This window comes from Theropithecus gelada, chromosome 19 (assembly GCF_003255815.1).
Source record: "Theropithecus gelada isolate Dixy chromosome 19, Tgel_1.0, whole genome shotgun sequence".
Lineage (NCBI taxonomy): Eukaryota > Metazoa > Chordata > Mammalia > Primates > Cercopithecidae > Theropithecus > Theropithecus gelada.
In genome coordinates, this window is record NC_037687.1 from 23,583,556 (window position 1) to 23,596,398 (window position 12,843).

Here is a 12,843-nt window from a genome sequence, read left to right on the forward strand (position 1 = left end):
GGCTGGAGTGCAGTGGCCGGATCTCAGCTCACTGCAAGCTCTGCCTCCCGGGTTCACGCCATTCTCCTGCCTCAGCCTCCCGAGTAGCTGGGACTACAGGTGCCCGCCACCTCGCCCGGCTAGTTTTTTGTATTTTTTTTAGTAGAGACGGGGTTTCACCGTGTTAGCCAGGATGGTCTCGATCTCCTGACCTCGTGATCCACCCGTCTCGGCCTCCCAAAGTGCTGGGATTACAGGCTTGAGCCACCGCGCCCGGCCGAGACTCCCTTTCAAAAAAAAAAAAAAATGCCAGACCCTGAGCGGTTCAGCTGTGGGTTTTTTTAATTGCACAGATCTCTGGCAGGTGAGACCCTTCTCCAGTCATCACAGAATAAAAGAATAAAAACGAGAATTGTAGCCTCACTTTTGCATTTATTTAAAAGAAATGGAAAATTGGAAAAGAATGGGGAAGAGAAAACACGGCTGAAATCCCTCTACCCAGCTACATTTTGTTCCCATTAAAAAAAAAGAGAGACACACAGGCCAGGGGCGGTGGCTCAAGCTTGTAATCCAAGCACTTTGGGAGGCCTAGGCAGGCAATCACCTGAAGTCAGGAATTCGAGACAAGCCTGGCCAACATGATGAAACCCGCCATCTCTACTAAATGTACAAAAATTAGCTGGGCACGATGGCGGGCGCCCCTAATGTCAGCTACTAGGGAGGCTGACGCAGGAGAATCGCTTGAACCCGGGAGGCACAGGTTGCGGTGAGCTGAGATAGTGCCACTGTACTCCAGCTTGGGCAACAGAGTAAGACCCTGTCTCAAAAAAAAAAAAAAAAAAAAAAAAAAATGGGGAGATACACGGTCAGAAAAAGCAAAAGTTACAGAAAGGTAAATTTTTTTCAAAAATGAATTCTTCTCCCCAACCCCCACCTTCCAGCCTCACCCCAAAAAGTAACCGGTTAAACATCTCTGTATTTTTCCAGAGAAAAAAATGCTTGCATTAGTGTATGTGTTAATTTAATTTAATTTATTTTTTTGAGATGGAGTTTCACTCTTGTTGCCTAGGCTGGAGTGCAATGGCGTGATCTCCAGCTCACCGCAACCTCCGCCTCCCGGGTTCAAGTGATTCTCCTGCCTTAGCCTCCAGAGCAGCTGGGATTAGAGGCCACCCCACCTAGCTAATTTTGTATTTTTAGTAGAGACAGGATTTCTCCATGTTGGTCAGGGTGGTCTCGAACTCCCAACCTCAGGTGATCCGCCTGCCTTGGCCTCCCAAAGTGTTGGGATTACAGGTGTGAGCCACTGCACCCGGCTTTTTGTTTGTTTGTTTTTATGTTAATTTTAGAATTTACCTCACAGAGATTTCCCCCATCATCCTAAATTGTTTTCATCACAGCACTTATCACTTTGTTTTTTTTTTTCTTTGAGACAGGGTCTCACTCTGTCACCCAGGCTGGAGTACAGTGGCATGATCATGGCTCACTGTATCCTCGAACTCCTGGGCTCAAGCAATCCTCCCACCTCCGCCTTCTGAGTGTCTGGGGCTACAGGTGTGTGCCACCATGCCTGGCTATTTAAAAAAATTTTTTATAGAGAGGTATTCTCATTATGTTGCCCAGTCTGGTCTTGAACTCCTGGCCTCAACAGATGCTCCTGCCTCTGGGTCTCAAAGTGCTGGGATTACAGGCAAGAGGCACCACGCTGGGTCTATTTGTATGTTCTTATTTATTGTTTCACCCTATTAGAATACTATCTCATTAGGTCTGGGATATGAGTCTGGTTTGTTCACTGCTGAAGTCTCAGCATCTAGAACACTTCAAGTAGGAGCTACAAATATTTATTAACTGAATGAATGCTGGGAATTGCACTAGATCTATGACTATAAAAATGTGTTTTCGCTTAATGTCCTGTGTCAGTGCTTGCCAGTCTGTTTTCTTTTGTTACGACAGCTTCCATCTTTATTCCTTCAAGCCAGGAATGTGATACTGATAATAATTCATTTTTACAGAGCACCTACTTTATCCTTGGCCCTGTGCACTTTCTCATTTGGTCCTTAGAACCCTTCCCTAAGCAAGTGTTACTCCCATTTTTCAGATTAAAAAAAAAAAAAACTGAGTCCGAAGAAAGTCACGCAGCTAGATAGTGGCAGCCAAGCTTTGAATCACTCAGGTTTATTAGATTCCAGTCTCCACACACTTTTTGTTTGTTTGTTTATTTGTTTGTTTTGAGACAGGGTCTTGCTCTGTCACCCAGGCTGGAGTGCAGTGATACGATTTCTGCTCACTTCAGTCTCAACCTCCTGGGCTCAAGCTAACCTCCATCTCAGCCTCCCAAGTAGCTGGGACTACAGGCACATGTCACCACACCCAGCTAATTTTTTTGTAAAGATGGAGTTTCGCCATGTTTTCCAGGCTGATCTCAAACTCCTGGGCTCAAGCGATCCTCCTGCCTCAGCCTCCCAAAGTGCTGGCATTACAGACGGAAGCCACCGTGCCTGGCCCCAATCTCCACACTCGATGAGGTGCATCATCGCTTGAGCCCAGGAATTCAAGACCAGCCTGGGCAACACAGCAAAACCCCATCTCTACAAAAATAATACAAACAATTAGCTGGATGTGGTGGTGCACGCCTGTAGTACCAACTACTCAGGAGGCTGAGGTGGGAGGAACATCTGAGCATAGGATGTCCAGGCTGCAGTGAGCCATGATCGCACCACTACACCGCAGCCTGGGTGGCAGAATGAGACCCTATCCCAAAAAAGTTTAGAAAAAGGAGGCCAAGGGCCGGGCGCCGTGGATCACACCTGTAATCCCAGCACTTTGGGAGGCCGAGGCAGGCGGATCACGAGGTCAGGAGAGCGAGACCATCCTGGCTAACATGGTGAAAACCCATCTCTACTAAAAATACAAAAAATTAGCCGGGCGTGGTGGCAGGCACCTGTAGTCCCAGCTACTCGGGAGGCTGAGGCAGGAGAATGGTGTGAACTCGGGAGGTGGAGGTTGCAGTGAGCCGAGATCGCGCCACTGCACTCCAGCCTGGGTGACAGAGCGAGACTCCGTCTCAAAAAAAAAAAAAAAAAAAAGAAAAAGAAAAAAAAAAAGAAAGAAAGAAAAAGGAGGTCAAGGAAGATAACACAGAGGCAAAGCCATTCAGAGTGGAGGAGGTGATGTGGATATGACCCTGTTGGCAGAGGCTGGAGAGATGCAGTCAACAGCCGAAGAACTCCTGGAACCACCAGAAGCTTGAAGATGCAAGCAAGTTCCTCTCCTGGAGCCTCTGCAAGGAGCTCAGCCTTGCCAACACCTTGATTTTGGATTTCTGCCCTCCAGAACCATGAGGGAATACATTTCTGATGTTTTAAGCCATCTAATATATGGTACTGTGTCACAGCAGCCGCAGAAAATGAATACAGAGCTAACTGTGTGGCCACAATTACCCTGACTCCAATGAAGGCAATTCCAAATTAAAACATGCTAATTTTATTCTGTGACCTTGTCTCTCAGGAATAATTATCCCTGAAGCGAAAGAATTCTTGTACAGTGTCCTGCGCCCCGGGAATTACATATGGGTGACGGGCACCTTGGAAGTGGTGTTTTTATTTTATTGATTGATTGATTGATTTTGAGACCGAGTCTTACTCTGTCACCCGGGCTAGGGTGCAGTGGCTCCATCTCGGCTCACTGCAACCTCCACCTCCGGGGTTCAAGTAATTCTGCCTCAGCCTCTGGAGTAGCTGAGATTACAGGCATGCACTACCATGCCCAGCTAATTTTTGTATTTTTAGTAGAGACAAACTTGCACCGTGTTGGCCGGGCTGGTTTCGAATCCCTGACCTCAAGTGATCCACCCACCTCAGCCTCCCAAAGTGCTGGGGTTACAGGTGTGAGCCACTGCACCCGGCCACTGCTCTGATTTCTGTCCCTATAGTGTTTTTTGTTTGTTTGTTTGTTTGTGTTTTAGTTTTATATAAAAGGAAGTGTATAGTGTGTCTCCTTTTTGGTCTGACTTCTTTTACTCCACATTAACGCTTCTGAGGTTCACTGATGTTGCTGTGTGCATCTGAGGTTCATTCCTTTTTTTTTTTTTTTTTTTTTTGAGACAGAGTCTTACTCTGTCACCAAGCTGGAGTACAGTGGGATGATCTCGGCTCACTGCAACCTCTGCCTCCTGGGTTCAAGCGATTCTCCTGCCTCAGCTTCCTGAGTAGCTGGGACTACAGGTGCGCACCACCACCCCCAGCTAGTTTTTGTATTTTTAATAGAGACGGGGTTTCACCATGTTGGCCAGGATGGTCTCGATCTCTTGACCTCATGATCTACCCGCCCCAGCCTCCCAAAGTGCTGGGAGGGTGACCGCGCCTGGCCAGTGCATTCCTTTTTGTTGCTGTGTCATATTCTATTGCATGAACACACTGCAGTTTGCTTATTCATTCGCCTGTCATCAGCCATCGAGTTGTTTCTAGTTTTTGGTTCTTAGAAATAAAGCTGCTATAAATATCCCAGGGCCTATGTTTTTTTTTCTTGTTTTTTTTTCTCATTTTTACTCTGAGGCGGGCTCTCACTCTGTCACCAGGCAGGAGTGCAGTGGCATGATCGTGGCTCATTGCAGCTTTGACCTCCTGAACTCAACCGAGCCTCCCGCCTCATTTTTTGATTTTTTATAAAGACAAGATCTCACTATGTGGCCCAGGCTGGTCTTGAACTCTTGGGTTCAAGTGATCCTCCCACCTCACCTTTCCAAAGTGCTGGGACTCCAGGTATGAGCCACCACGTCTGCCAACCTTGAGTTTTTGTTTTTGTTTACTGAGATGGAGTGTTGCTCCGTCGCCCACGCTGCAGAGCAGTGGCATGATCTGCCTCCCAGTGGCATGGCAGCCTCTGCCTCCCAGGTTCAAGCAATCCTTCTGCCTCAGCCTCCCAAATAGCTGGGACTACAGACGTGCGCCACCATGCCCGGCTAATTTTTGTATACTTTAAATAGAGATGTGGTTTCACCACGTTGCCCAGACTCATCTCGAATTACTAACCTTAAGTGATCCACCCACCTCAACCTCCCAAAGTGCTGGAATTCCAGGCCTGAGTTACTGTGCCTAGCCAAGCCAATGTTTTCAATGCAAGATGGACACTCTCTGCTGCAAAGATTCCTATGGCAGGGGTAGTATTGGCTCCACCTTGCATATGAAGAAACTGAGGCCCAGAGAGGTAAAGTCACCTCCCTGAAGTCACACAGCTAGTTAGTAACAGAGCTAAGATTTGAACCCAGGTCTGCCTGTGCAACTCCAAAGCTTTTGATGTCTTCTCTGTCACGTCCCCTGTTGATGCTGGGACACAGTCGGGTTCTGTCTCCTGAGGGGCAGTACCTTGGAGTAGTCACCAGTTTGCCTTTGGTGTCTGAGACTCCAAAACAACTTTTTATTAGCACATGGACAACGGACCCCTCTCTTGAGGAAGCTGGGCACGTCTTTATAAAACCAGGCTAGCTCACTGCAAAGCTAAAAAAATGAAAAACAAAAAACAGGCTAACATGTTCTATGTCAACACAAAACAAATCACTGGACCCAGGATTGCAGGGACCAACATTTAACAGCTTCCTTCCTCTTTGCTAAGTTGCTTATATATATTTACTTCTCCCTCGGATTTTGTGAAATAGGTTACTGCTATCTCCATTTTAGAGATAAGATACCTGAGGTATAAAAACATGAAGTGGTTTGCCCAGGCTCATGCCCCAGGAAGTGAAAGAGTTAGGACTTGGGTCGGGCGCAGTGGCCCACGCCTGTAATCCCAGCACTTTGGGAGGCCAAGGCGGGTGGATCATTTGAGGTCGGGAGTTCTAGACCAGCCTGGCCAATATGGTGAAACCCCGCCTCTACTAAAAATACAAAAATTAGCCAGGCATGGTGGCAGGCACCTGTAATCCCAGCTACTTGGGAGGCTGAGGCAGGAGAATCACTTGAACCTGGGAGGAGGTGGAGGTTGCAGTGAGCCGAGATGGCACCATTGCACTCCAGCCTGGGCAACAGAGGGAGACTCTGTCTCAAAAAACAAACAAACAAACAAACAAAAAGAGTCAGGACTTGAACCCAGGCCACATGTCCCACACGACTCTTTGCCTCCAAACCTTCACACACAAGACAGAGGCATCTGTTGCCTTAATTAGCAGGTTGCCTAGTGAGCAAGCTGATGAGAGGAATTTCATGTGCAATTCCACTGTTGGCTCCCTAGATATTTATCCACAGGCTGTATTTATCACTGTATGACCATGTCTTGTATTTTCTGCGCCTGATGTTTTAACATCTGGGGCCACGCCGACCCCAGAGGGACTGCTCCTCCCAGGGCCAGCCAATTCCTAGACTTAGTAAACAACTTGTCCTTGAACAAGCTCTTCAAAAGCAAAACCACCAATCCAGAGCCCACACCCCCAACTGCCTCCTTTATTGGGCTTTCATATTCTGGGTCACCATTCACCTGACCCAGTCACCCCAGGGACAGGTTCTAGACAACCAGAGACAGCCCCTATGGCCCACATCCCACTGAAAGTGCTAACCCTGCTTACTTTGCCTCACCCATCCTTCCTGCAAAAACCACTTAAGACTCTTATTTGAGGCCGGGTGCAGTGGCTCATGCCTGTAATCCCAGCACTTAGGGAGACCAAGGAGAGTGGATCACCTGAGGTCGGGAGTTCGAGACCAGCCTGACCAACATGGAGAAACTCTGTCTCTACTAAAAATACAAAATTTGGGCCGGGCGCAGTGGCTCACACCTGTAATCCCAGCACTTTGGGAGGCTGAGGCAGGTGGATCACCTGAGGTCAGGAGTTCAACACCAGCCTAGCCAACATGGTGAAACCCCATTTCTACTAAAAATACAAAAAAAAAAAAAACAAAAACAAAATTAGCCAGGCGTGGTGGCGGGTGCCTGTAGTCCCAGCTACTTGGGAGGCTGAGGCAGGAGAATCGCTTGAGCTTGGGAGACAGAGGTTGCAGTGAGCTGAGATCATGCCATTGCACTTCAGTCTGGGCGACAAGAGCGAAACTCTGTCTCAAAACAAAAACAAAAACAAAAACAAAAACAAAACAAAATTTGCTGGGCATGATGGCGCATGCCTGTAATCCCAGCTAATTGGGAGGCTGAGGCAGGAGAATCGCTTGAACCCGGGAGGCAGAGGTTGTGGAGGTTGCGGTGAGTCGAGATCGAGCCATTGCACTCCAGCCTGGACAACAAGGGCGAAACTGACTCAAAAAAAAAAAAAAAAGACCCTCATTTGGTTCCCCACTCCCACTGCCTCCAAGCCCAGGGCTTCCCTGTGAACCTCCTCCATCTGTCAGAGGCATTTAAACCAGAGCAACACCATCTTGAATAGGGTCTGGGTAAAAGGAGACTGAAACCTACCGGACTGCATTCTCAGAAGGTGAAGACATTCTAAGTCACTGGATGAGAGAGGAGGTCAGCACAAGATACAGGTCATAAAGACCTTGCTGATGAAACGGATTGCAGTAAAGAAGCTGGCTAAATCCCACCAAAACCAAGATGGCGACGAGAGTGACCTCTGGTCGTCCTCACTGCTACACTCCCACCAGCTAGCTCCATGACAGTTTGCAAATGCCATGGCAACATCAGGAAGTTACCCTATATGGTCTAAAAAATGGAGGCATGAATAATCCACCCCTTGTTTAGAATATCATCAAGAAATAACCGTAAAAATGGGTAAACAGGCCGGGCGCGGGGGCTCAAGCCTGTAATCCCAGCACTTTGGGAGGCCGAGACGGGCGGATCACGAGGTCAGGAGATCGAGACCATCCTGGCTGACACGATGAAACCCCGTCTCTACTAAAAAATACAAAAACTTAGCTGGGCGAGGTGGTGGGCGCCTGTAGTCCCAGCTACTCGGGAGGCTGAGGCAGGAGAATGGCATAAACCCAGGAGGTGGAGCTTGCAGTGAGCTAAGATCCGGCCACTGCACTCCAGCCTGGGCGACAGAGCGAGACTCCGTCTCAAAAAAAAAAAAAAAAAAAAAGGGTAAACAGCAGCCCTCAGGGCTGCTCTGTCTGTGGAGCAACCATTCTTTTTTTCCTCTACTTTCTTTCTTTTTTGTTTTTTTTTTTTTCTGAGACATAGCTTCGCTCTTGTTGCCCAGGTTGGAGTGCAATGGCACGATCTCGGCTCACTGCAACCTCTGCCTCCCGGGTTCAAGCGATTCTCCTGTCTCAGCCTCCCCAGTAGCTGGGATTACAGGTGCCTGACACCACACCCTGCTAATTTTTGTATTTTTAGTAGAGACGTGGTTTCGCCATGTTGGCCAGGCTGGTCTCGAACTCTCGACCTCTGGTGATCTGCCCACCTTGGCCTCCCAAAGTGCTGGGATTAAAGGCGTGAGCCACCGCGCCCGGCCTACTTTCTTAATAAACTTGCTTTCACTTTATAAACTTGTCCTGAATTCTTTCTTGCACGAGATTCAAGAACCCTCTCCTGGGGTCAGGATCAGGACCCGTTTCCGGTAACACGTCATAGTGTGGCCTCTTCCTCTTGGGATCTGTGAGTAACAAACATGTTTTCAACAGTAGTCATCTGACCTCTTGGCCTTACCATACCTAAATCATAATAAAACCTATATTAAAACAATCCCACATATTTCTTGAGCACCTGCGATGTGCCAGGTACAGTGCTGGGCCCTGGGGATAAGGAGACAGACCCAGTTCTGCCCTCTGGGAGCTCACAGTCTTGCAGGGAAGAGTGGCATCAAAGATTTATGCAAATAAGATTAATCAGCATTGAGAGGTTTACCAAGCTGGAAAAATACAGGGAGCTATGAGAGGATAAAATAGGGGCACCTAGACAAGCCTATTTGACCAACATGGTAAAACCCCGTCTCTACTAGAAATACAAAATTAGCTGGGCATGGTGGTGCATGCCTGTAATCCCAGCTACTCTGGAGGCCGAAGCAGAAGAATTGCTTGAACCTGGGAGGCAGAGGTTGCCATGAGCTAAGATCACACCATTGAACTCTAGCTTGGGCAACAAGAGCAAAACTCTGTCTCAAAAAAAAAAAAAAAAAAAAAAAATGGGGACACCTAATCCAGTCTGAGGGGTCCAGGAAGGTTTCCTGGAGGGAGGGGGTGGAAAGCCTGAAGGGCGACTGAAAGTCAGACGGAACAGCAGGTGCAGAGTCGTGTGCTCTGTGCCCACCTAGGCACATATGCCCACCCCTTACCTGCCCTCCCAACTTCCTGCCCCATAAGCACCAGAGGGCACATGCAGCTGGGATTTTTTTTTTTTTTTTTTTTTCCTTTTTGAGACAGAGTCTCACTCTGTTGCCCAGGCTGGAGTACAGTAGCGTGATCTTGGCTCACTGGAACCTCTGCCTCCCAGGTTCAAGCTATTCTCCCACCTCAGCCTCCTGAGTAGCTGGGACTACAGGTGTGCACCACCACGCCCCACTAATTTTTGTATTTTTAGTAAAGATGTGGTTTCACCATGTTGGCCAGGCTGGCCTTGAACTCCTGACCTCAGGTGATCTGCCCGTCTTAGCCTCCCAAAATGCTGGGATTACAGGCATGAGCCACTGCACCCAGCCCCAGCTGGGATTTTCAAAAGACTGGAAGGAGGGGACATACTGAGGGAGGTGTGGGAGCACCTCCAGGCAGGAGGACCCAAGAGAGAGAGCTGTGATATGGATGCAACCTCAAGGGCTGGGAGCCCAGCAGGCGGGGAGCAAGGAAGAAGTAACCCAACCTCTTTCTCCTTCCATCCCCTGATGTCCTGGCGCCCAAGAGATGATCCCAGCTGGAAATCATAGTGCAAAGGAACTTGGGTAATGCAGTCCACAGAGCAGGCTGGGGAAGTGCAGAGAAAGAATCTTGGAGACACATGAAGAATCACCAGCCCCAGGCTTCATGGGAATCACATATTATTATTATTATTAAGATGGAGGCCGGGCGCGGTGGCTCAAGCCTGTAATCCCAGCACTTTGGGAGGCCGAGACGGGCGGATCACGAGGTCAGGAGATCGAGACCATCCTGGCTAACCCGGTGAAACCCCGTCTCTACTAAAAAATACAAAAAAAAAAACTAGCCGGGCGAGGTGGTGGGCGCCTGTAGTCCCAGCTACTCGGGAGGCTGAGGCAAGAGAATGGCGTAAACCCGGGAGGCGGAGCTTGCAGTGAGCTGAGATCCGGTCACTGCACTCCAGCCTGGGCGACAGAGCGAGACTCCGTCTCAAAAAAAAACAACAAAAAAAAAAAAAAGATGGAGTCTCGCTCTGTCGCCCAGGCTGGAGTGCAGTGGCGATTCTCCTGCCTCAGCCTCCCAAGTAACTGGGATTACAGGTGCGCACAACCACACCTGGCTGATTTTTGTATTTTTAGTTGAGACAGAATTTCACCATGTTGGCCAGGCTAGTCTCAAGCTCCTAGCCTCAAGTGATCCACCTGCCTCAGCCTCCAAAAGTGCTGGGATTACACGCGTGAGCCACCGTTCCCGGCCGGAATCACATGTTATGTGTTGGTCACTCAGAGACTCTGAGCCTGCCTTCAGAATCCCTGTTTCTCACCAAGGACTGCTGGGAGGAGGCGCCAGGGTGCTGTCTCCCTGGATTCACCAAGGCCCCATTCATCTGTGTGCCCTGCTAGCCCACCATGTGGTGGAGCATGTGGGCTCTGGAGCTAGGCTGCCTGGGTTCAAATTCTGGTTCTATCACTCTGTGGTTGTGTGACTTTGGGTGAGTTTCTTCACCTCTCTGAGCCTTGGTTTCCTTCTCTGGCAAATGGCAGTTGTAATGAGACTTAACCCCATGGAGAGGTTGTGAGCAGTTCATGAGACCATGAGAGGTATTAGCACAGAGCCCCGGGATGGTAAATGCTCAAGAAATTAGAAAAGGCAGTGTGGGCCGGGTGTGGTGGCTCACGCCTGTAATCCCAGCACTTTTGGAGGCCAAGGCGGGCGGATCACAAGGTCAGGAGATGGAGACCATTCTGGCTAACAAGGTGAAACCCCATCTCTACTGAAAAAAAAATATATATATATATGAAAACTTAGCCGGGCATGGTGGCACGCGCCTGTAGTCCCAGCTACTTGGGAGGCTGAGGCAGGAGAATCACTTGAACCTGGGAAGTGGAGGTTGCAGTGAGCCAAGATCACGCCATGGCACTACAGCCTGGGCCACAAAGCAAGTCTCCATCTGAAAGGAAAGGAAAGGAAGGGAAGGGAAGGGGAGGGGAGGGCAGGGGAGAGGAGGGGAGGGGAGGGGAAAGGAAGGGAAGGTAAAGGAAAGGAAAGAGGAAAGGAAAGAGGAAAGGAAAGGAAAGGAAAAAGGAAAGGAAAGGAAAGGAAGAGAAAAGGCAGTGTGGTCTAGCTGTTTGTAGACTCAAGCCCAGTTCACATCCTGGCTCTGTTTAAATTGTGTAGCTCTGTGCCTCATTTTCCAAATCTGGAGAATGAGATTGTATCAGTCTCATGGTGTTGAGTCTTGTGATTATTAAATTTATTGTTTGTGTAAAATGCTTAGAATAGTGCCTGGTACATATGAAGTATTCAATAAGCGCGAAGATTATTCTCTGCTCTAAGCCCCCACTTAAAACCAGAGCGTTCACTGCAGTTTCAAACGGGCCCTCAGAGTGCCACCCACCTCTGGCTCATTTCCCAAGGTATCCTGAAGAATCTCCGCCCAGCCATTACCAGAGACACCATGCTCTATGACTCCGATATCAGCTGGGGCCTCCCAGCCCGAGAGAGACCCCGATCAGTGTTAGGAGCACAGAATGTGGTCAGAGGCCTATTTTCAATTCCTGTTGTGCTTTGCTCTGTAGCCTTAGACAAGTTACCTAGCCTCTCTGAGCTTTACTTTCTTCATCCATAGAATGAAATGATGATCTTAATAATAGTACAGGTTGATCATCTAATCTCTTATCTGTTGTTGTTGTTGTTGTTTTTCTGAGATGTAGGGGGGGTCTCACTCTGTTGTCCAGGCTGGAGTGCAGTGGTGCAATCACAGTTCACTGCAGCCTTGACCTCCTGGCCTCAAGTGATCCCTCCACCTCAACCTCCAGTGTAGCTGGGACTACAGGTGCATGACACCATGCCTAATTTGTTTTGTTTTGTTTTGTTTTAGTTTTTGTAGAGATGGGGGTCTTGCTGTGTTGCCCAGGCTGGTTTTGAACTCCTAGCCTCAAGCAATTCTCCCACCTTGGCCTCCCAAAGTACTGGGATTACAGGTGTGAACCACTGCACCCAGCCCACTACAGAAGTATTGATGGGATTATAAGGGCTTCCCGCATCCCTCTGGGGAGTAAATTTTACAATATAAGGTATCATTTTTCTAAAATCCAAAACTCTGAATTCGGAACCACATATACCCCTGAAACCACATCTGACTGGGGGTTTTTATAAGAGATTGTGGACCGCCGGGCGCGGTGGCTCAAGCCTGTAATCCCAGCACTTTGGGAGGCCGAGACGGGCGGATCACGAGGTCAGGAGATCGAGACCATCCTGGCTGACACGGTGAAACCCCGTCTCTACTAAAAAAAAAAAAAATACAAAAAAAAAAACTTAGCCGGGCGAGGTGGCAGGCGCCTGTAGTCCCAGCTACTCGGGAGGCTGAGGCAGGAGAATGGCATAAACCCAGGAGGTGGAGCTTGCAGTGAGCTAAGATCCGGCCACTGCACTCCAGCCTGGGCGACAGAGCGAGACTCCGTCTCAAAAAAAAAAAAAAAAAAAAAAAGAGATTGTGGACCTATAGGGCCATACCTCACAGGGTTGGCAGGGTATGATGGGCTAATGATATGAAGGAATGTGGCATAGTGCCTGGAACACAAGATAGCCGTTACTGTTTTTATTTCAGTTAAATTGTTTCATCTTTCACACCAACCAC